Source organism: Thalassophryne amazonica, chromosome 12, assembly GCF_902500255.1.
Source record: "Thalassophryne amazonica chromosome 12, fThaAma1.1, whole genome shotgun sequence".
Taxonomy (NCBI): Eukaryota; Metazoa; Chordata; class Actinopteri; order Batrachoidiformes; family Batrachoididae; genus Thalassophryne; species Thalassophryne amazonica.
In genome coordinates this window covers 17,642,121-17,663,014 of record NC_047114.1, presented here as the reverse complement: position 1 = coordinate 17,663,014, position 20,894 = coordinate 17,642,121, and the positions used below count along the sequence as shown (strand labels likewise).

The 20,894-nt window shown below is 44.2% G+C and overlaps 1 long non-coding RNA gene across 1 annotated transcript; it reads right to left on the bottom strand.

The window, feature by feature from the left end:
• Positions 1-262: 262 nt before the first annotated feature.
• On the bottom strand, positions 263-20,639 carry LOC117521966. The gene is made up of 3 exons (XR_004564105.1): positions 20,628-20,639; positions 20,130-20,134; positions 263-602 (listed from the first exon to the last, which is right to left on the bottom strand). It is a non-coding gene; the product is annotated as an uncharacterized LOC117521966 (long non-coding RNA).
• Between the last annotated feature and the right edge of the window lie 255 nt (positions 20,640-20,894).

Here is a 20,894-nt window from a genome sequence, read left to right as displayed (position 1 = left end):
GCCTCAACAATGCCTCTGCTGTGGTTGTCGCAGTTTGATCTTTTGTGGGTACTGCAATGGTGAACCGGGTGAACATGTCAGTAAGTACCAGAACATTTTCATACCCCCCTTTTGACTTTTCGAGGAGAGTATAGTCCATCGCCAGAACCTCCAAGGGCACAGACACATTTGTGCAGGTCATCGGGGCACGCGTTTTCGGAAAGCGCACAATGTCTGCACTGCTTTACCCAGTGCTGGACATCTTTAGACATTGTAGGCCAATAATAACTTCGCCTTATCATCTCAAGTGTGCTCCTCTCACCAAAATGGCCCTTGTGATCATGTTGGGTTTCAAACACATGCTTACACAGGGATTCTGGCACAACTAATTGCCCGACTTCCTCCCCATCCCTGGGATCCCATATGCAGCGAAATAAAACCCCTTGTCGGACCCTCAGCCGGTCCCATTGATAAACTAGCTTCCTCAACACCGGCCCCATGCTTCGCACCTGCTCTCCTACTGGCTTGACGTTTGCCTTAACAGCACACAAGGCAGGGCCAATATTGGGGTCAGCCCTTTGGAGTTGTTGGATCTCATCCCATTCATACCCCAGCACCTGTCCCTTCACAGTCGCTTGTGCTGCAACACGCCATTCCTGTCTCTCAATCCCTGTCTCTTTGGCAGGCCACAAACAAGCTCGAACTTCATCGGGTGTCAATTTCAAGAAGTCTTTCTCAGTATCCTCTACTTCAGGTTCCTCTACTGTTGGGAGCCGTGAGAGGACATCTGCATTGGTATTTTGCCCCCCCTGGCTTGTACTGTACTTCAAAGTCATACTCAGCCAATTGAGCAACCCACCTTTGCTCAATCGCACCAAGATTAGCCGTTTCTAGGTAACGTAGGGGGTTGTGGTCTGAGATGACAACAAATTTGGAGTACAGCAGGTGATCACGGAACTTTTCAGTCACCGCCCATTTGAGCGCTAGAAGTTCCAGCTTGAATGCAGAGTAGTTCTTGTCATTTCTTTCTGTTTTCCGCAAACCCCGGCTAGCAAATGCTATGACGCGCTCTACCCCTTCTTGCTTTTGGCTGAGGACTGCACCAAGACCGTGTCGGCTCCCGTCCGTGGTGAGTATGAAAGGAAGTTTAAAGTTCGGGTATGCCAGGATTGGGGGCATCATCAGGTACTCTCTCAACCTGTCAAATGCATCTTGGCACGGTTCATTCCAGACAAACGGTTCAGTTGGAGGACTGTGGCGCAAGGCCCTCTTATTTGTTTTGCCCAGGAGCGCATGCAGGGGTCTTGCCAGATGTGCAAATCTAGGAACAAAGCGCCTGTAATAACCCATGAACCCTAACACCTGCCTAACCTCCATCACGGTTTTGGGGACAGGCCAATTCTCCAGGACCTTGACCTTCTCCATGTCGACCTGGATACCTGCAGCGGAAAGAACATGGCCCAGAAATTTGACCTCGGGCCTCAACAAAAAGCACTTTTTGGGTTTCAACTTCAGCCCATGTCCCTTAAGACGGCTAAACACCAAATCCAGCTTCTCACAATGACTTTCAAAGTCAGTTGAGAAAACAATAATGTCGTCAAGATAAATAAGTAACACATCAAAGGCAAGATCACCCAGCACAACCTCCATAAGACGTTGGAAAGTTGCGGGTGCATTGCATAACCCGAAGGGCATGCGGGTCCACTGGAATAAACCGAACGGTGTCGTGACTGCTGTCTTTTCTTGGTCCTGTTCCCCTACCGCGACCTGGAAGTACCCAGCTGTAAGATCAAGGGTTGAAAAGAGCTGGGCACCACCCAGAGCATCCAGTGACTCATCCACCCTAGGGAGTGGGTACGCATCTTTCCAGGTCACACTGTTGAGCCTGCGATAGTCACAGCAAAAGCGTACAGACCCATCTTTCTTGATTACAATAACGGCAGGCGAAGCCCAGGGGCTTGAACTCTCCTTGAGGACTCCCTGTGCTACCAAGTCCTGAACGTGCTTTTTGAATTCTTGGAAGACATGAGGCGGGACCCTCCTGTGCCTTTGTTTAATGGGATGTGAGTCCCCGGTCTGAATACCATGAGTCACCGTAGTGGTGTAACCGTAGTCTGAGTCACTCTGAGAGAATACTGCTCGGTGTTTCTCAAGCAGTTCATTCAGCCTACACACCTGTGATGGACTGAGCCCCTGAAGGCTAGCTTGCACAGGAATAGGGAGTGGTGCACTCCTATCGTTTGTGGGTAAGCTGTCTCCTTTCGACGGCTCTCACATGCAGTACTCCCTCCCCCTCCTTGAATGACACAAGTTCCTTGGTTACAACCTCCTGTGGTCTACATAGCTCTGCGACACGTGCTCTTGGGGGAAGGGTGATCGCCTTCTCACTGGAGTTGAGCAGCCTCACTGGAACTCTGCCATCCGCTGTCTGAGCCAAAACATTTGCAACAAGCAACCCGCAAGGTAAACTAGTGTCGAGTGGGGCCTCTACCAACACCTGGCAACTTGTCTTGGGTGGTACCCGACAGCGCCCTTCAATGACCTTCTCACTGAAGGGTGGAATAGTGACAGGCCTTCTTCCTGCTACCTTGACGTACCCAATCCTGCCATCAGGACCAACATACTGCTCTCTCTTATCGATATCAGCCAAGATGCGTCGCAACTGAGCCACCCCCGTCTGTAAACAGTGGCGCCCCATCCTCTGGATCCCCCCTGTTCCGCCAAAAAGACCATGAAGGTCACCCACTACGTTCATGCCCACAATACCGGGCACGGAGACTCTGCTGGCTCCACCCGGATCTGTTCGTATGACAAAAACACACTTGTCCTTCAACGTCTTCCCCATACATTCTATGTCTGCTTTGAGGCACCCGAGGACCGGTATATCAAGGCCGTTTGCGGCAGTCAGCCGGACCCAATTAGCAGTAGTCAGGGCTGATTCCCTTCCTTCAAAGTGTTCCCTGAAATATGCCTCCGTGATAGTGGTGACTTCAGAGCCAGTATCCAAAAGACAGCTAGTCTCCACACCATTGATTTTTAAATCAACAGTGAGGCAGTCTCCAAAGGCACCACCTAGTTGGGGTTGGTCTCTTCCCCCTCGGGCATCGTCCGCTGTTTGGCGGCCCACAAAAGTCATATGCACACCACCGCTGCCATCATCTTCCACCGGACGTGCCTCGAGGGTTGTGGGTTTGACCGAATTACCCCTGTAGCTACCTGACTTGTTTTGGTGGCACACCCTGCTTGTGTGCCCTGGTTGATTACAAGTGTAACAAATAGGCCTCCCTTCATTGTCTTTCAATGGCATCCTCTTTAATTTTCCCGTATACTGCTGGTTTCTCTCCACCTCTCTGACTGCTTTAAATAACTCTTCCTGCCTAGCTGCAAGACCCTGGATCGCTTCGTGCAACACCTCCAGCATCGGGGTAGAGGAGGCATCCCCCGCGGTGGTAAGGTTTACATTTCCCCGTGCTCGAGTTCGGCATGGGCTCGCTACGGAGCCCTCTTCCTCTTCAGACCAGGTGATGGCCGCCTGCATGAGAGCAATGAAAGTGATATCTTTTTGCTCTTTAGCCTGTCTCCTCATCTCCCTGCGGAGGGAGTCATCTCTCAGGCCCAGGACTAACTGTTCCTTCAACATAGCATCAGCATCGGGGACACGTGTCTCATCCCGGCGTTTCACCCTGGTGAGTTTTTCCTGGAGGTCATAAGCGTAGTTTCGAATGGTCTCATTAGCTGTCTGCTTCCGGTCATAGAACTCCCTCAACCTAGTTCCAATGGGAACTTTGTCGCCATACATTTCTTCTAGCACATCAAAGATCTGTTTGGCAGTGACAGAGTCCCCTTTTAGCATAAACGTAACAGTTGACTTAGCTTCCCCCTTAAGATGTTGTTTAAGCAACTCTACTTGGTCTTCTTCGGGGACCTTGGCTACTTTAAGGAGGACTGCATTGACGCTACCCACTCTTCAACGCATAGCTCATTCTGAGCTTGGCTACCGCCGAACTCAGGGTACTTCCGCTCCCTGGGAATGTAAACGGTTGCCGGGGCAGCAGCCCCGGCCCGTTGTTCGATAATGAGTTTTGCAAGGCTGAGTGCTTCTCTCTGTTCCTCCCTAGCCTGTTTTAAAGCTGCAGACTGTTCTGTAAGCCTGTTCTGAAGCTCCTCGAATTGCTTACGCAGCTCTTCCATTTCCCTTCCTTAGAAGTGAACCGAAACTGGCTTTTTTTTTTCTCTTTCGGAACGATCCTGTTCGTGACGCCAAATATGTAACGCACCAGCCGGGTGCGCGTAGTGGGGCGAATAACTACACTACTCAGGACGGCCGAGAATACAGATGGGTCTCAGCCCCTGTCCCCGACTCGATTAGCTTCCCCAATACCACGTGTCAGCCTAGCGGGCGGCATAAGTTGGGCCCAGGATTTAATGTGAATCACGGTGGCTACCTGGGTGAGTATGATGTGTAATAGTGAGGTTCGGCAACCTACCTTACCTGCCCCAACTGATGCAACCCCACAGCGGCAAGGGAAGCCCCCCCACTCCGGAGTAGAAACCTGATTGAGCCCAAAACTCAATAATGTCACTGTAACAATACTTTGGAACAATTGGCAGTGATTTAATTACATGAATAAAGGAAGTAAATATCTGGTCACAAGGTTGCAAAAGAAAACACAAACAAAAAAAATGAATCTCAGATACCTTCAAAAGTAAAATAAAGTAAAATAAAAATAAATAAATTCAGAGGCAATTCTCACTGGAAGAAATCATATATGAGTCACTTCTCAACACATTATGCAATAACCTTCCAGCCAATAGACTCTCCTTCAGAGTCTGAACAATTTCCTTAACAGTATACCAAGCAAACTACGGTGACCAGGTAACACTATACGAGGTAATGTCTTCGACGTCCTCAATTTACACACAAGTTAGTTCAGTTATACAGAAACAGAATGAGTACCGTAAATCCGTGGATATCTCGGTGATCAGGAGCCTGGCGGTGAAAAGGAGTCACTGGTTGGCAGGGGATAATGGCTTCACCTCATACCGGCAGACGATGGACCACGCGTCTGGCTTTATCCTACGTTCACAGATCCCACGACACGGCTTCTCGTTCGAAAAGGCTCTGAATGTGCAGTCGCAATGTGGATGCAACCACCTTCTTCCGATACTCCTGTGGAGGCCGACGTAGCGCTCAAGCGAGCCTCGCTTTCCTCACCGGACCGGCACAACGGCACCACGGACCCCGCCCTTTCTTCTCTTTTCTCTCTCTTAGGCTGGCGTGTCGGGCCCTCTCGTCTCCTCGCGCTTCCGTCTTCTCCCTCTGGTACTGGCGTGACGTAACCCCAGGCCTCGCTCTTTTCTTCCTCTTTGGCTATCGTGTCAGGCCCTCTCGTCTTCACTCGCCCAGCGTGGACGGACAGCGGTGTTTTCCCGACTTTACGTTTAGACGACCTCCTTCAGCCTGCTGCAGACGATCCGCACCCACGCGAATGGCAGAAACGACACCAGCGCCACCGTTACCCCAGCGTTTTACACCACACAGCAGCAGCTTCCCGATAGCCTCTCAGCACTCACAAGCTCACAGCGTCCGTCAACGTGGGCCAGCGGCAGGAAAATCGTTCCTCCTTTTATGAGCCCCGCAGCTCCTGTGTGAAGAATTTTTTCTTTTTTTTTTTTTCGCTCCGTCTCAGCACACCTGCCTCTTACACCGTCCGTGAGAGACTGTCCTTCTTCCACACTAAACGCACGCTTCCCCTCCGGTTTCTTTTTCTACCAAAATAAAAGCCCCAATAAAAAGGAGGCGCTGTAATTCAAATTGAGTCCTTTTCTGGCTCTCCGCCACATAGACTACAGAATGCTCAAATGCCTCTTCGTCTGTTTTGAATATCATCCAGAGGAACAGTGCATGGTTTAATGGAAATTCCTGTGTCGACAGGAAGCGGAGAATATAGGCTGTGATGGGCCTCAGAGTGCGGTCAGATATTAAACACAATGGACACTAGCAACTCCAGCACAATCCACAGTAGCATTCAGGGTCTGGTCAATGAAGAACTCCCACATTTCATTGTGTCTATGTCTGCAAGTCCACCAGCCAGGTTGCTTGCAAATAACCAGCTAACAATACCTAACCCAATTACAGTTTGATGAGATGGAATAAATGATGAGATGGAGTAATACTGTATATGGGAGATGAGACTAATAAAAGTGAGACAAACCAATGAAGCGCTACAGCTATTTTCATATGAGTAGAACAAATGCATATTAAGTCTGCCCTTGCTCAACACAAAAAACTCAGCAGAATCAGACTGTCTCATCCATGCTGACACTCATCATGTTGTTTGATAAGTTGTGTCCATGTCATCTCATGTACCACAAAACAAATTTAACAATTTATCCACTTGAAATTGTTCATGTGAATTTATTTATTTATTTATTTTTTGACTTTCTATTTGTGTGACTTGATGTTATATTTTGTGGAGCATTTTGATTATTTTATCCCTTAAAGCTCAGATCAAAGTGTGCAGGTGCTCTAAAAAGTGACACTTTCTCACATCATCACAACAAAAAGTCTGTGTTTCAAATGAGACAGGAGTGCAAATTGCTATGGTTGTAAATAGTCACAAGAAGTTCCAGAATGCAGGCAGCAAAACTCAGAGGTAAATTCCAATCCAAGGTGATTTATTTACAGGTGATTTCCCAGTAGTCCAAAACCCACACAGAGAAAACAGCATTCAATAGCAACAGAGGGAAGGCACTTAGTGAAACAAAGACAAAAAATTTGACGAGGGGCTGGAATAGCAATAACTGCACAAAATACTCACAAACATGGAGACACAGGAACCACAAAGATCACAGAGCATAAGTGTAAATCAAATGGCAAGTAACCAAGAACAGGTGAGGAAATAAATAGCGAAAAAACTACTTAGTGCAGGTGTGGTAAACAGTGGTGGGCACAGCTAACCAAACAGTTAGTTTCCATAACTGTGAATCCGCTAACTGAAAAGTTAATTTTTATGAAGCTAAACTGATAAACCCCTAAAATATTTTGCGGAAATAACAGCTAAAAGCTAAACCAATAAATTTTAGTACTGACTCCAGTACACTAGCAGCTACTGACACAACAACGAGCCAGCGCTTCTGTCTCAGATCAGCCTTCTCTCAGCAAAAGAGACCTGATGACCAGAGAGAAAGGGGAGATCAGAAAGAAAAGGAGAAAAAAAATATTTATTTTCACACCATACAGACTTGCAGGCATATGATAGGAATAATTCACAGGCAGACAGTTTTGACTTGTGGTTAAAATTTAAAACAAACTAATTCCGGACCAGTTATTGAAATTAACATCACCACTGTCATTTTACAAAGTGAAAATATCAGCTATATGTTTTAGTTAGGAACGCACAAATTTCGAAGGTTTTATCATTTACAGAGAGAGACACATGACACAGTGCATTATGGGAAAAATAAATCCGTATTTGTAAATATGTCATTTCTTTCATTTGTATAAAAAAGGTAATTTCAAAACTGAAAATTCTGTTTGTTAAGTGATTCAGCACTTTTAGCGAATGTGTGGCAATTGCTATTCACACTGCCATGAACACTGCCATCTGCAACAGAAACTCCATAATAACAGAAGTAAACATACAGAAAATAATGTACAGAAAATTAATTAATAACGCTAAGTGGCTGCTGAGTGAAGCAAAAATAAAACAGGATCACAGGGTGACACCAAGTGACGACTCAGGGCAAGAACCCCTGGACATAGGGAAACTAAATGGCAAAAGGGAGACAGAACTAAATGGACAGTAATGGTAATCACACAATAATGGATAACCAAAGGTACAAGGGAAACAAATATATAAGCCCCAAAAATACATAACCATCAAAAGAAAAACAACCATGTGAAATCAGAATAACACAAATAAGAAGTACCAAGAAAGCAATAACACAGATGACCAAACATAAATACAATCAAGACAAAAATAAAGACAACTCAGAAACCCAGCCAAATGGGCTGAAGGGGCGGAACCATGACAGCAAATGCAGGATACAGAATCAGGAGTTGAAAACAAATGCAGGATAACCTCCAGGAAAGCTAGGTGAACACAGATAAAGTTTCCAGCAGGTGAGTTCAAGGTGCACACGCAGTCCTCCATCCAGGTAATCATGGGTTTGCCACGAGTTAGTTTCTTGAGTCAAATGTTACCGATTGTAGAGACAAATAAAACTGACCTGGGCAACATATGGTTTGGGCAGGGCTGGGAGGACCGCAGTGTTTAGTGGAAATGAGCCAGATAGCAGGCACCCAACGATTTTATACTGATCGAAGTCAACCATGACTGAGAGGAAGTAGAAGGCAGGATCTGTTGGAGGTTCAGGATCACTATGAACAATTGCTGCTTTAGAAGAGAACTTTATTTCTTGAACTCTGCAACAACCTGTGTTAATCCTGTTTTTGAACTGTGACTGTGTGAGACTCCAGCGTTACGAATGCATTCTGCTCACCCATTGTGTCTTCTTCCTTAATTCCTGGTTGCAGAGGCGAGCGTCCCACCTGTCTCAGAATCCTTTGTTGACATATTCCTTCAAGACTGGCTCAGGATACTGCAGCTCCCTATTTTCACTGCTAGAGATCGGGCCACTCTCCATACTGCAGGCATTCCCAGTACAGCTATTTTGTTTATTTATTATAAATAAATATCTTTTCCATTTGTACTCCTTTCCATGTCCAGCTCCCTGCGTTTGGGTCCATAGTCTGAAACAGTTCGGTTCCACCCGAACCCCTAACCCTAACACTCATGCTGGAATGTCCCTGTTGAACACAGACAACCCCTGGCTCCTTGCTGTATTGCGCTCTGGGCCGGCCGCAGGTCTGCGCACAACTCCAGTAACAGTGACTTTGGTAATCAGAATCAGTTTATGAGCCAATTATTGTCTTTTGCAAGTAAATCCTCACGCTCTTTGAATACACGCTCACATCTGATGCCACCATTTGCAAGATCTTCTAACACAGCCATTGTTAGTGCCATTTTATGCATCACTTTGAGCGTGCTTTTATATCCACCCATATAATTGGAAACACGCGAGTATGTTAATTGCTCATCAGTTTGTCTCTGGTGTGCACATCACTCTGATGACGTCATGTTTTCACATTATTAACAGTGTCCCAGCATCACCTCTGTGTGTCGGCGGTAGAACAATAGCTGTAGAAGCGTGCGTACGCCAGCCAGGATTCTTGCGTGACACACCGCACTTTTCCACAGTCATTTCACTTGATACATCTGAATCCATTGAGATGGATGTACACCACATTTTTGTGCGTACGCACACTTTGTACATGGGACCTCAGGTGCCCCTAATCTGATGATTTTTCTCTCTCCCTGCTCTGCCAAAAGCTGATTAGCTCATTCAGGTGTCTGTTAGCTATTGATTGGCTGAGCACACCAGAATGATCTAATTACTTTTTGGCAGAGCAGAGGAGAGAGAGATGAGAAATGAGCAGGTTCAGGGGTCCCTAAGGATCAGGGTTGGGAGCCACTGGTGTCCACCATTCATCAGCTCTTTTCCTGCCTCATGCAATAAGCAGCAACAGAGATTGGGGCAACAGGGCAGCAAGTATGCAGACAAAACAGTGGCACTAACAGATTCCAATCAGGATCAGCAGCATCAATCAGCCCACTGCCACCAAGTCATCTCAGAGCCAGTCAAGAACAATTAGCTCAGTGTTGTCTTGGTTGTTTCCTGAAAGATGATATCACAGAACAGAGACTGCATTCACACCATGCTGTCTGGACATGAGTCCTGTGGCCTCTCCTTCTGGCTTTGTTAATACTCATCACTTCAGTTGCAAGTTTAAGAGGTTCATTTCGTCATCTAATTCTGGTTTTGAATTTAGTTTGTTTGATTCTCTGTTAAATGATGTAAAGACATATGATGTGACTTAGAAATGTTCATGTATCTGTCCCCCGACATGTCTAAAGAATATTTGCTATTAAATTATATTCATTATATTTTGTTTCTCTATTTAGGGGAAACCGGGGCACAGTGGATCAGCAATGTTGTTTTGTGGTACCATAAACACATTATGCGTAGCTATAGGTCATTCTATTGTGGATTTAATACAGCAAGTTATTTCTTTCTCCCCAAGTGTAATTTACAGCTGTTTAAATTCAATATTAAAATTTTTGATTCACTGTGCCCCAGACACTAATTCATGGAGCACAGAGAATCATCTTGGAATATAATGGAAAACACATGATTATAAAGATTTCTTCAAATAATTAAATATATGCTGATGCATATACAAACTACAATCCAGCAAACCAGCTATGTAATGTGTGAGTGTCTTATATAGTGATATAAGTCCTTTAGACACTATTATAAATACAACTGTTATAATTTCTGTTCAAACATGAAAATAGTTGTTTGTATACACAAATTATAGAAATAATTCATGGATAAATAAATGTACAAGCTTCAACAAGTAATATTTGTCATCCACTTGATACTGGGGCTTAGTAAATCACTTTCAAGACTGATTCACTGTGCCTCGGGTGCATGTGACACACGAGTCATGTTATCAAACAGCTGATAGTCTGGAGAAGACATAACACATGCTCATCAGTTGGACGGGGTAGTCTTCCAACTAATAACAATTTTTTGGGCCAACTTTCCTCTGTGAGAAATAAATACAAAGACACTGACATCCACAAAATGTACTTTTGATAGGAAAAAAACTGACTTCACTTGCCACTTAGTTTTACCCTTAATGTAAAGCAAAACACTAATTTATAAGGGGGGTGTCTTTATGCATAAAAATATGGCATAACTGCTGCAAATATATATGTAGTTTTGCAGATATAGCTACTGATTTACTATGCCCCGGGTTCCCCTACAGATAGGTTCTGAACTGAAGCTAAAACTTGGCACTACAACCAGATCCTGATAACTGCATTTTAATTACAACCCCACTTCCAATGAAGTTGGGACGTTGTGTAAAATGTAAATAAAAACAGAATGCAATGATTTGCAAATTCTCTTCAACCTATATTCAATTGAATACACCACAAAGACAAGATATTTAATGTTCAAACTGATAAACTTTATTGTTTTGTGCAAATATTTGATCATTTTGAACTGGATGCCTCCAACATGTTTTAAAAAAGCTGGAACAGTGGTATGTTTACCACTGCATTACATCACCTTTCCTTCTAACAACACTCAATAAAAGCGTTTGGAAACTGAGGACATTAATTGTGAGTGTCATGATTGGGTATAAAAGGAGCATCCCCAAAAGTCTCAGCCGTTCACAAGCAAAGATGGGGCGAGGATCACCATTTTGTGAACAACTGCGTGAAAAAATTGTCCAACAGTTTAAGAACAATGTTTCTCAACATTCAATTGCAAGGAATTTAGAGACTCCTTCATGTACAGTCCATAATATAATCAGAAGATTCAGAGAATCTGGAGAACTTTCTACACGTAAGTGGCAAGGCCGAAAATCAACATTGAGTGACATTCGATCAATCAGGCGGCACTGCATTAAAAACCAACATCATTATGTAAAGGATCTTACCGCGTAGGCTCAGGAACACTTTGGAAAAACATTGTCAGTTAATACAGCTCGTCACTACATCTACAAGTGCAAGTTAAAACTCTACCATGCAAAGTGAAAGCCATACATCAGCAACATCCAGAAACACAGCTGCCTTCTCTGGGTCTGAGCTCATTTGAAATGGACAGATGCAAAGTGGAAAAGTGTGCTGAGGTCTGATAAGGCCACATTTCAAATTGGTTTTGGAAAACATGGACACCATGTCCTCTGGACAAAAGAGGAAAAAGACCATCCAGATTGTTACCAGTGCAAAGTTCAAAAGCCAGCATGTAAGTTGCCCATGGCATGGGCAACTTACACATCTGTGATGGCACCATCAATGCTGAAAGGTACATCCAGGTTTTGGAGCAGCACATGCTGCCATCCAAGCAATGTGCAGAGTGCAGATACAAGACTGGCCTGCATGCAGTCCAGACCTGTCGCCCATTGAAAATGTGTGGCGCATTATGAAGTGCAAAATACAACAATGTAGACCCCAGACTATTGAACAAGTTGTACATCAAGCAAGAATGGGAAAGAATTCCACCTACAAAGCTTCAACAATTAGTGTCCTCAGTTCCCAAACGCTTATTGAGTGTTGTTAGAAGGAAAGGTGATGCAACACAGTGGTAAACATACCACTGCCACAGCTTTTTTGAAAGAAGATTTGCAAATCATTATATTCTGTTTTTAATTTACATTTTACACAATGTCCCAACTTTGTTGGAATTGGGTTTGTAGCTTAAGAACAGCATCACCGTAGCAACCAACCAGTCCCGCTTTATGACAACTGTCGTAACTCCCACGCTTTGAGTAAGGCCTCTTTCTCTGTGGAGTTCTGCAGATCCTCGGACACTGATTTGTATTTGTTATAAAACCGCGTCACGGAAATGTCTGTACACGGACTTATAAAACTTGCACAGTGTCAAAAACAGAATGCTTTGCAATAGGCATTTTAAATGCTTTGCAATAGGCATTTTAAAAGCTCTGATCACTATTCCAGAGTACAATAGTATCCCCCCCCCCATGATGAAATCCATGGAATTCCATGCATCCGCTGAGTTTTTATAGCCCTGTGAACAACAGATTAAATGAATATTGCAATTGATCATGGAGGGGGCACTAGAGCAGGGAGACAATGACTTGACCAGAATGAGATGTTGGCTGTGGACCAGAACCAAGCAGCTGCGATGGAGCTGATGGGAGACGCTGAAAACAGGGAGCAGAAGAGAAATGTCAAAAACAGGAAAATATTGAGTCATGAAAACACACAGCAGAAATCCTACCTGGCGTCAGTATATCTATATCGTCAGCCCTAACTATAAAGCTTATAGTTAGGGCTGGATCAGGTGACCCTGAACCATCCCTTAGTTATGCTGCTATAGACTTAGAGTGCTGGGGGGTTCCCATGATGCACTGAGTGTTTCTTTCTCTTTTTGCTCTGTATGCACCACTCTACATTTAATCATTAGTGATTGATCTCTGCTCCCCTCCACAGCATGTCTTTTTCCTGGTTCTCTCCCTCAGCCCCAACCAGTCCCGGCAGAAGACTGCCCCTCCCTGAGCCTGGTTCTGCTGGAGGTTTCTTCCTGTTAAAAGGGAGTTTTTCCTTCCCACTGTCGCCAAGTGCTTGCTCACAGGGGGTCGTTTTGACCGTTGGGGTTTTTACATAATTATTGTATGGCCTTGCCTTACAATATAAAGCACCTTGGGGCAACTGTTTGTTGTGATTTGGCGCTATATAAATAAAATTGATTGATTGATTGAATATCTGGTGAGTGTAGAATGGAAAGACCCAGGGCTTAAATACAGGTGATGATGATTGTGGACAGTTGTGGCAAACAGTGTTGCCACAGTTACTTTGAAAAAGTAATCCAATTACTGATTACTGATTACTCCTTGAAAAAGTAACTTAGTTACTTTGCTGATTACTGAATTGTAAAAGTAACTAAGTTAGATTACTAGTTACTTTTTTAGTTACTTTCCCCAGCTGCCAACAACAACCCTCTGCCACCTCAACATGACAATGATACCTGTTTTGCCAAAACTCACTTTATAGTCACCCTTTCTTGACTTCAATGAAAATGAATACTTGTTTTATAAAAAGTAAAATAAAGACCTCTTTCGTGACCTCATATTTAACTATTGACAGCGCTGTAACAGTAAAACTTGCAATTTCTAACCTACATTGTTTATAAATGTAACTATTAAATTATTTCTAACATTTTTCTAACATTTAAATTCTCTCTAAACATTTTGCTTGTCAAAATTATTATTTTAAGTAGTATTAGTAGTTGTAGTAAAAAAAGGCTTCAAAACTGGACCTTTAATCTAGGGGTATTGTGGGGGGGGCCATTCCTGCCCCACGCTACAGAAAACTGCAGATGAAAAGCTCACAGATCACTTAAAGTGGGCAGTTCTGTCAAACCCCAAACTATCGACCCACAATGCAAAAATAATAGTAACGCATAGTGACTCGGAGAAGTAACTTTAATCTGATTACTGATTTGGAAAGATTAACGTGCTAGATTACTTGTTACTAAAAAAAGTGGTCAGATTAGAGTTAACGTGTTACTAAGTAACGCGTTACCGGCATCACTGGTGGCAAATCATCTTTGTGACGCAGCGCTTGGAGAAACAAAAAGGGAGGGCTGAGCAGAGCAGGGCAAAACTCTCAGGGATTTCACATTGCACGCTTTACACGCATCACGCAACGTTTCCCAACGCATCATGACGTCAGACGCTTCGCTTCAGAAGCGTCAAGGGGGTCGGAGATTGCTACGTCACACTCTGGCTGTTTCCACAACCCGAACAAAAGTTGAGCGATCGCCATCTTGAATTTGCGTTGCCTGAACCACAAAAAAGCTTTAACTAACAGCAGTAGAACCATTCTCCCATCGCCCTACTGGGAGAAGCTTTTTTCCAGTTACTTTTCGGAGTGACGACGACCGAGGGAGGAATGATGACTTGGTGGGATATTGTTTGAACCGCAACAGCGGGCCGACCTGCACAGAGAAGCTGGAGTTCAGGCATCATCCCTGGGAAGAGCGAGGCAGGCAGCCGGGGGGATGGAGCAAACCCACTCAGTCCAAAATCTCCCATTTTTTGGATGCGAAGTCCCAGTGTGACCAACGGAGCTTCGTTCTGCAGCTTTATTGAGGTGAGAATAATATAAAAATAAGACATGACGTTTACAGCACTGCTGTGAAGATTTAATGATCGGCTAACATTAGCATAGCCTTTTAGCACAGTTGATCTGAGTGAACGTTTTAATTTGTAAATGCTTCAGTGTTTTTTTATTTTTACCAAATAAAGCTATAACTTTTTTTGAGACCACAAAAGCTCAACATTTAATAACTTTTATCGGGGGGGGGGGGGGGGGGGGGGGGGCATTTTTTTCTGTCATTTTTTTTCAGGGTTTTATATATATATATATATATATATATATATATATATATACCACCACCAGAGGTTTCTGCACTGATCGTTTTGTACAGATCAATGGTTTCTGCCACGAGTCTTCCGTGTTTTGGCCCAACGCATCATTCCTATTGGAGAATCACATCCTATCCTATCACAATTCAGAGCAGCAAAAGTTGAATTGGGTTGAACTTTGACCGCGTCAGCCTGTTGAAAAGCGGCAATGCGCGCTTCCGTCAGAAGCATTGGTTTACCTCGGTTTTTGACGCAACGCTTCTGACGCCTCTAAAAAGCAACGCATCTCATTGGAAGTAATGCTTTTTAGACCGATTCGTGACACCTCTGGTGCTTCCAATGTTTCCGCTGTGAAAGGCCCTTTAGGCAGCACAACACACCGTGTATACCAGATTTTGTTTAATGGATATTCGCTCACATCGGACAAAACGTCCCATCACATCGCAATGTATTTCTATTAAAAACTCCTTGCGTGTAGCGGACAGAGCAGTCTGAGTGTGCCCAGTCACAACATAGGTACAAAATGAAGTTCAACACTGTCTGGCACTCAACAGTTCGAGGAAAGTGGGTACCGTATTTCCTTGCTTAAAAGCCTGGCCATTTATTTTGTTCAAACCATGCTCAGACCCACCGCCGAAATGAGGCAGGCCTTTACTCAAGGCCAGCGATTATTAACAAAATGCTGCTTGTGTTGTGCTGCCTTGGTGTGTGCTCTGTTCTGCTCCCGCTCCCCTTCTGTTTCTCCAGACGCTGTATCACGGAGCTGATTGTCATCACCTGTTGCAACAATCATCCACACCTGTATAAAAGCCTTAGTTCAAGCTCCCCAGATTTGCCAGAAACTCCATTTTCATGACATGGTACCTGGCCTCCCTATCTGTGTAGATAGAATTCATGTGGTACTCTCCTCGTTTTCCTGACCCAGTCTTTGTGCTCTGTTTCCAGCGTGTCCAGTCTCCTGTCAGTTCCACTGGTGGCCACCTGGTTTCATTTCTTCAGTCACTGCCATAGATGGAAAACTCCAGCTTCAGAAAGTAAAAGCCCTACCACAGGGGTATTCAACTTTCCAGAAAGGGCCGAGAGGGTGCAGGTTTTCTTTGGCGATTTCACTGATTAACTGATTCCATCTGCTCAAAGTGATGTTAATTAGTGAAAAATTGTATACTCTCTCTGTGCTTTCTGGAACGAGATGAATGCTCCGGCCCTACCATGTATTTCTTCTACCTGTGCACCCAAAACAGGTGATCTCAATAATTAGCTCATCCACCTGCCTGAAGAGTTGAACTAGTTACAATCAGCTGGTTTATTAGGAAGATGGAACAAATATTTGTTTGTTTTTTTACTTTCTGTAGCTGGAGTTTTCCACCTCTGGTTACTGCACCTGTGCCTATCCAGCCTGTGTCTCCTGCCTTTAGTGTCTCCAGCAACATTTCAAATTTCTTTGTACTCATCCCAATAAATTGTTACTTTGTTTATCCACTCAGCTCTCTGCTTTTTGGGTCCAATCTTGGTTTCGATTAGCTCGGCCGTAACAGCTTGTTGCCTGCACTGTAATATGGTGTTAAGTTTCACACATATTGCTGGGTGTGGTGATCCAAAGACAACCGTTTTAGATCAGAGCTCTTTGAGTTCTGTGAACCCTCTCCATAGCCTGGTCGAAACGACAAAGACTGCAAGGGCTATGATTGGTCAATTTTCTGCTTTCACTCCTTCCACTCCCATCAGACTTTTAAAAGTTGTTGAAGTGTGTATGCTGATTACATTTCAGTCATGGATCAAATACAGGAACATTTGGCAAAAAGTCCACATATATGACCAACTTTACAACACAGAGTCAGAAAAAGATGCTCAAATGACACGCAATTCATGGAGGGAAATTGCATGTACCATAACGTTGGTTTGGAGGTTGATGATTGCATAAGGAAGTGGAGCTCATTGAGGGACAAACTGATCCAGAAAAAGCCATTGTTCCTGTGGTAAATTGCATTAAGATGTGACGGAGAACTTTACAACGGTCACCCGCACGTCAACGTCATTGTGTGGCCACAAGTTACGGAGCTGTGGAAGCATAAATCAGGCTTTAGGATTTTAAGGTACCACTCTGCAGCGAACTTAGAAAAAAAGATACTTGACTAAATTTAATCCTTTTAATGCACATAATGCCCAGAGCTTATTTAAGACAGATGTTTTCCAGACATTAAATGAGGCAGGCCCCTATTCAAGATCAGGCATTTAATCAAGGAAATACGCAAGCCTAATTGGTGTTGGGGGTTCCCCATAGATTGTTCTGCACCTCCTGAGTGTTGGTTGCAGAGAAAGAGTAAAACTGAACTTGAAATTTGAATAAGATTGATACAAATCTGATGTGGTGGTTATTTAGATTTCTGCTTATGGAATTTTTTTGTTGTTTTCTAAAAACTCTTGGGCAGTGTGTTAGTCAAGCAGCAGACACATCTGGACAATAAACACCCATATGTCACAATGCTGTTCATTGACTTCAGCTCAGCATTCAACACAATCTTCCCTCAACAGCTGATCATCAAACTGAACCGGCTGGGGACTGAACATCTCACTGTGCAACTGGCTGCTGGACCTACTGATAGGGAGACCACAGGCAGTATAGGTCAGCAGCAACACATCCAGTGTCATCACCTTGAACATGGGGGCCCCTCAGAGATATGTGCTGAGTCCCCTCCTATTCACTCTGGTGACCCATGACTGCACACCACTGCACAACACCAACATTCTCATCAAGTTCGCGAATGACACAACCATGGTGGATCTCAGCAAACAACAATGAGACCAACTACAGCAATGAGGTGAACCACCTGACCTCATGGTGTGAGCACAACAATCTCTCCCTGAATGTGGAGAAGACAAAAGAGATTGTTGTGGACTTCAGGAGAGCACACACCCAACACTCACCTCTGACCATCAACGATGATGCTGGGGAGAGGGAGAGCAGCAACACCAAGTTCCTGTGTGTGCACATCACAGAGGATCTCTCCAGGATCACCAACGCTACATCACTGACCACAAAAGTTCACCAATGCCTCCACTTCCTCCACAAACTAAGTAGTGCTAGGGCCCCACCCTCCCATCATGTGTACCTTCTGCAGGAGCATGATTGAGAGCATCCTATCAAGCTGCATCACGGTGTGGTACAGCACCTGCACCGCATCCTGCCGCTAGACCTTTCAGCACATCATGAGAGCAGCTGAGAAGATCAGTTACCCACCCCCCCAAGACATACAGTATATAGCACCTGCATCACCCGCAAGGCCATCTGCATCACGGGAAATCCCACCCACCCATTAAACTGCCTCTTCAGCCTTCTACCATCAGGGAGGAGACTGCAAAGTCTCAATGCCAGGACCAGCTGAATAAGGGACAGCTTCACTCACCAGGCTGACAGAGCATTCATCTCCCTCCCTGCTCTTCCTCCATTTCCCTTGCTGCCCCCCTCACACACAAACTCTGGATCTTGATCCCACCCACCTCCTCAGACACTGAGTTCTTATTCCTGACAGCCACCTCACGAACCCTGAACACATCTCCAAGGACTGCTTATGTGTTGTGTGGGCCGCTGAAGAGGAGGTACTGCTGGCCCACCACCACAAGATGGCGCCCTGCTTAAAGTGCGGGCTTCAAGCATGAGAGGGCGTCGGAGCGACCGGGAGTGACAGCTGTCACTCATCATCCGTACCAGCTGTCACTCATCCACTACACATCACCACCACCATAAAGGCCGGACTGCAACTCCACCTCCCCGCCGAGAAATCAGCTACCATTCAGGTAATTTCTCTGCTGAACCTTATTCGAGCATTAGTCTGATCTCTTTTGCAGCCGTTTTCCTGGGACAGATTCCTTGTCTGCTGAGTTGCCGTTTGGTGTGGACTGCGACGGCTTCGCCTCCCACCCCACCCAGATAAGTGGTTGTCTCAGGAGCTGCACGAGTGTGTGATTTGGAGGTGGAGGTTCTCCCTCCTAACTAAACACTGACTGTGGGATTACTGAGTGTGCAAACTCACACTCATCAGTACTGTCTCTGTACTCTGCCAGCAGTACCGGGTCTGACTGCTGAAGACAGTGGCCACCTGGGGCGCAGGGCTTGGCGGCTCCGGTGTTCTTCAGCTCCGTTGGTAGTGGAAGCTGTGTGGGATCCGGCTCTTCTCTCACCAGACGTCTTCTATCTTTGAGCCTGCCCACACGTCACCTTGTGTATAATTGACATTCCACCATATTGTTATTGTCTGTACTTCGTTGTGCGATTCACAACAATTACCGCCCCCTGTTGTGGGTCCGTGTCACGACACTTTCACAACACTTATGCACTACATGCACTTTAAATTAGTTTGAATAAGCTCATCAATGTTGAATCAGTGCTTAATTTGCACAGACATACTGCTACCACCAGGTACCTCACTGACCACATTTTACTGTCTATCATATTTTTATATTTATTTTATACTCTTACTGTTCTGATAGCTTTGCACATAAGAGACTTTTCTTAAGGCACCTTGACACTTGCACGAATTTAATCCTCGCATTGCCACGCAGTTCATTGTGCTAATGTGACCCGCTTTGTACTGCTGAATGCCGCATTATATAAAATAATTATTTTGGAGTGGATGACTTGGAACTTGGGTGATGAAACCATCACTCATCGCCCTCAGAATCACAGAGGAATTATCTGCAGCTACTGCTTCTCTTCTGCTTCATGAGGTGGAGAACACATTTGGAATAATCTCAAAGGTAATTATTTATAATATCTATATTGTAATGGCTTGGTAAAACAGTTGCATGTTCATTCCTTCTTATAAGTTAGGTAATGTATCTGTAAAATTATGTTTATTTTGGATGTAACATCTCATCATAATCGTCCAGGTGCGCTGCAACAATGACAATGCATTGACTCGCAGTGACACACAGTGTTTTCAAATAGCTTCCACAACAAGTCAAGTTCACAACATTAATTTGTGCCAGAGATTTTGAACATTTCAAAATTGTCTTTGCACACCTGCACACAGCCACACACAAAACAGTTTACAACAAGTTTACTCTCTGGCACGCCAGATTGTGTGCCAGTACAGGGATCAAATTTGTGCAAGTGTCAAGGTACCTTTACTGTTTTGTTTTTTTTTACTTTGTATTGTCTGGGAGATGGAGAGTAATGGAATTTCAAATGTCAATATTTCAGTGTATGCAAATGTAGAATTGACAAATAAAGATGACTTGACTTGATATCTTTGTTGGATCTGCTGTGGTGACCCCAAGTGAAAAGGGGAGGAGCTGGAAGAACTTAACATAAAATTGTGATTGAAATTTTTGTTTTGATTATTTCATAAAATTTAAAAAGTAAATGTGGAATGCAGATTTTTTCCTATTTATTTAACATTTTCTCAACAAACCACTGTATACGCTCTAACAAAGGTGTAAACATACAACCGCAATTCCAATGAAGTTGGGATGTTGTGTAAAATGTGAATAAAAACAGAATACAATGATTTGCAAATCCTCTTCAACCTATATTCAACTGAATACACCACAAAGACAAGATAGTTAATGTTCAAACTGATAGACTTTTTTGTTTTTGTGCAAATATTTGCTCATTTTAAACTGGATGCCTGCAACAAATTTCAGAAAATTTGGGATGGGGCAACAAAAGACTAGAAAAGTTGATGAATGCTCAAAGAACACCAAACTGGAAACAGGTGAGTGTCATGATTGGGTATTCCCAAAAGGCTTAGCCATTCACAAGCAAAGATGGGGTGAGGATCACCACTTTGTGAACAACTGCGTGAAAAAATAGTCCAACGGTTTAAGAACAATGTTTCTCAATGTTCAATTGCAAGGAATGTAGGGATTCCATCATCTACAGTCCATC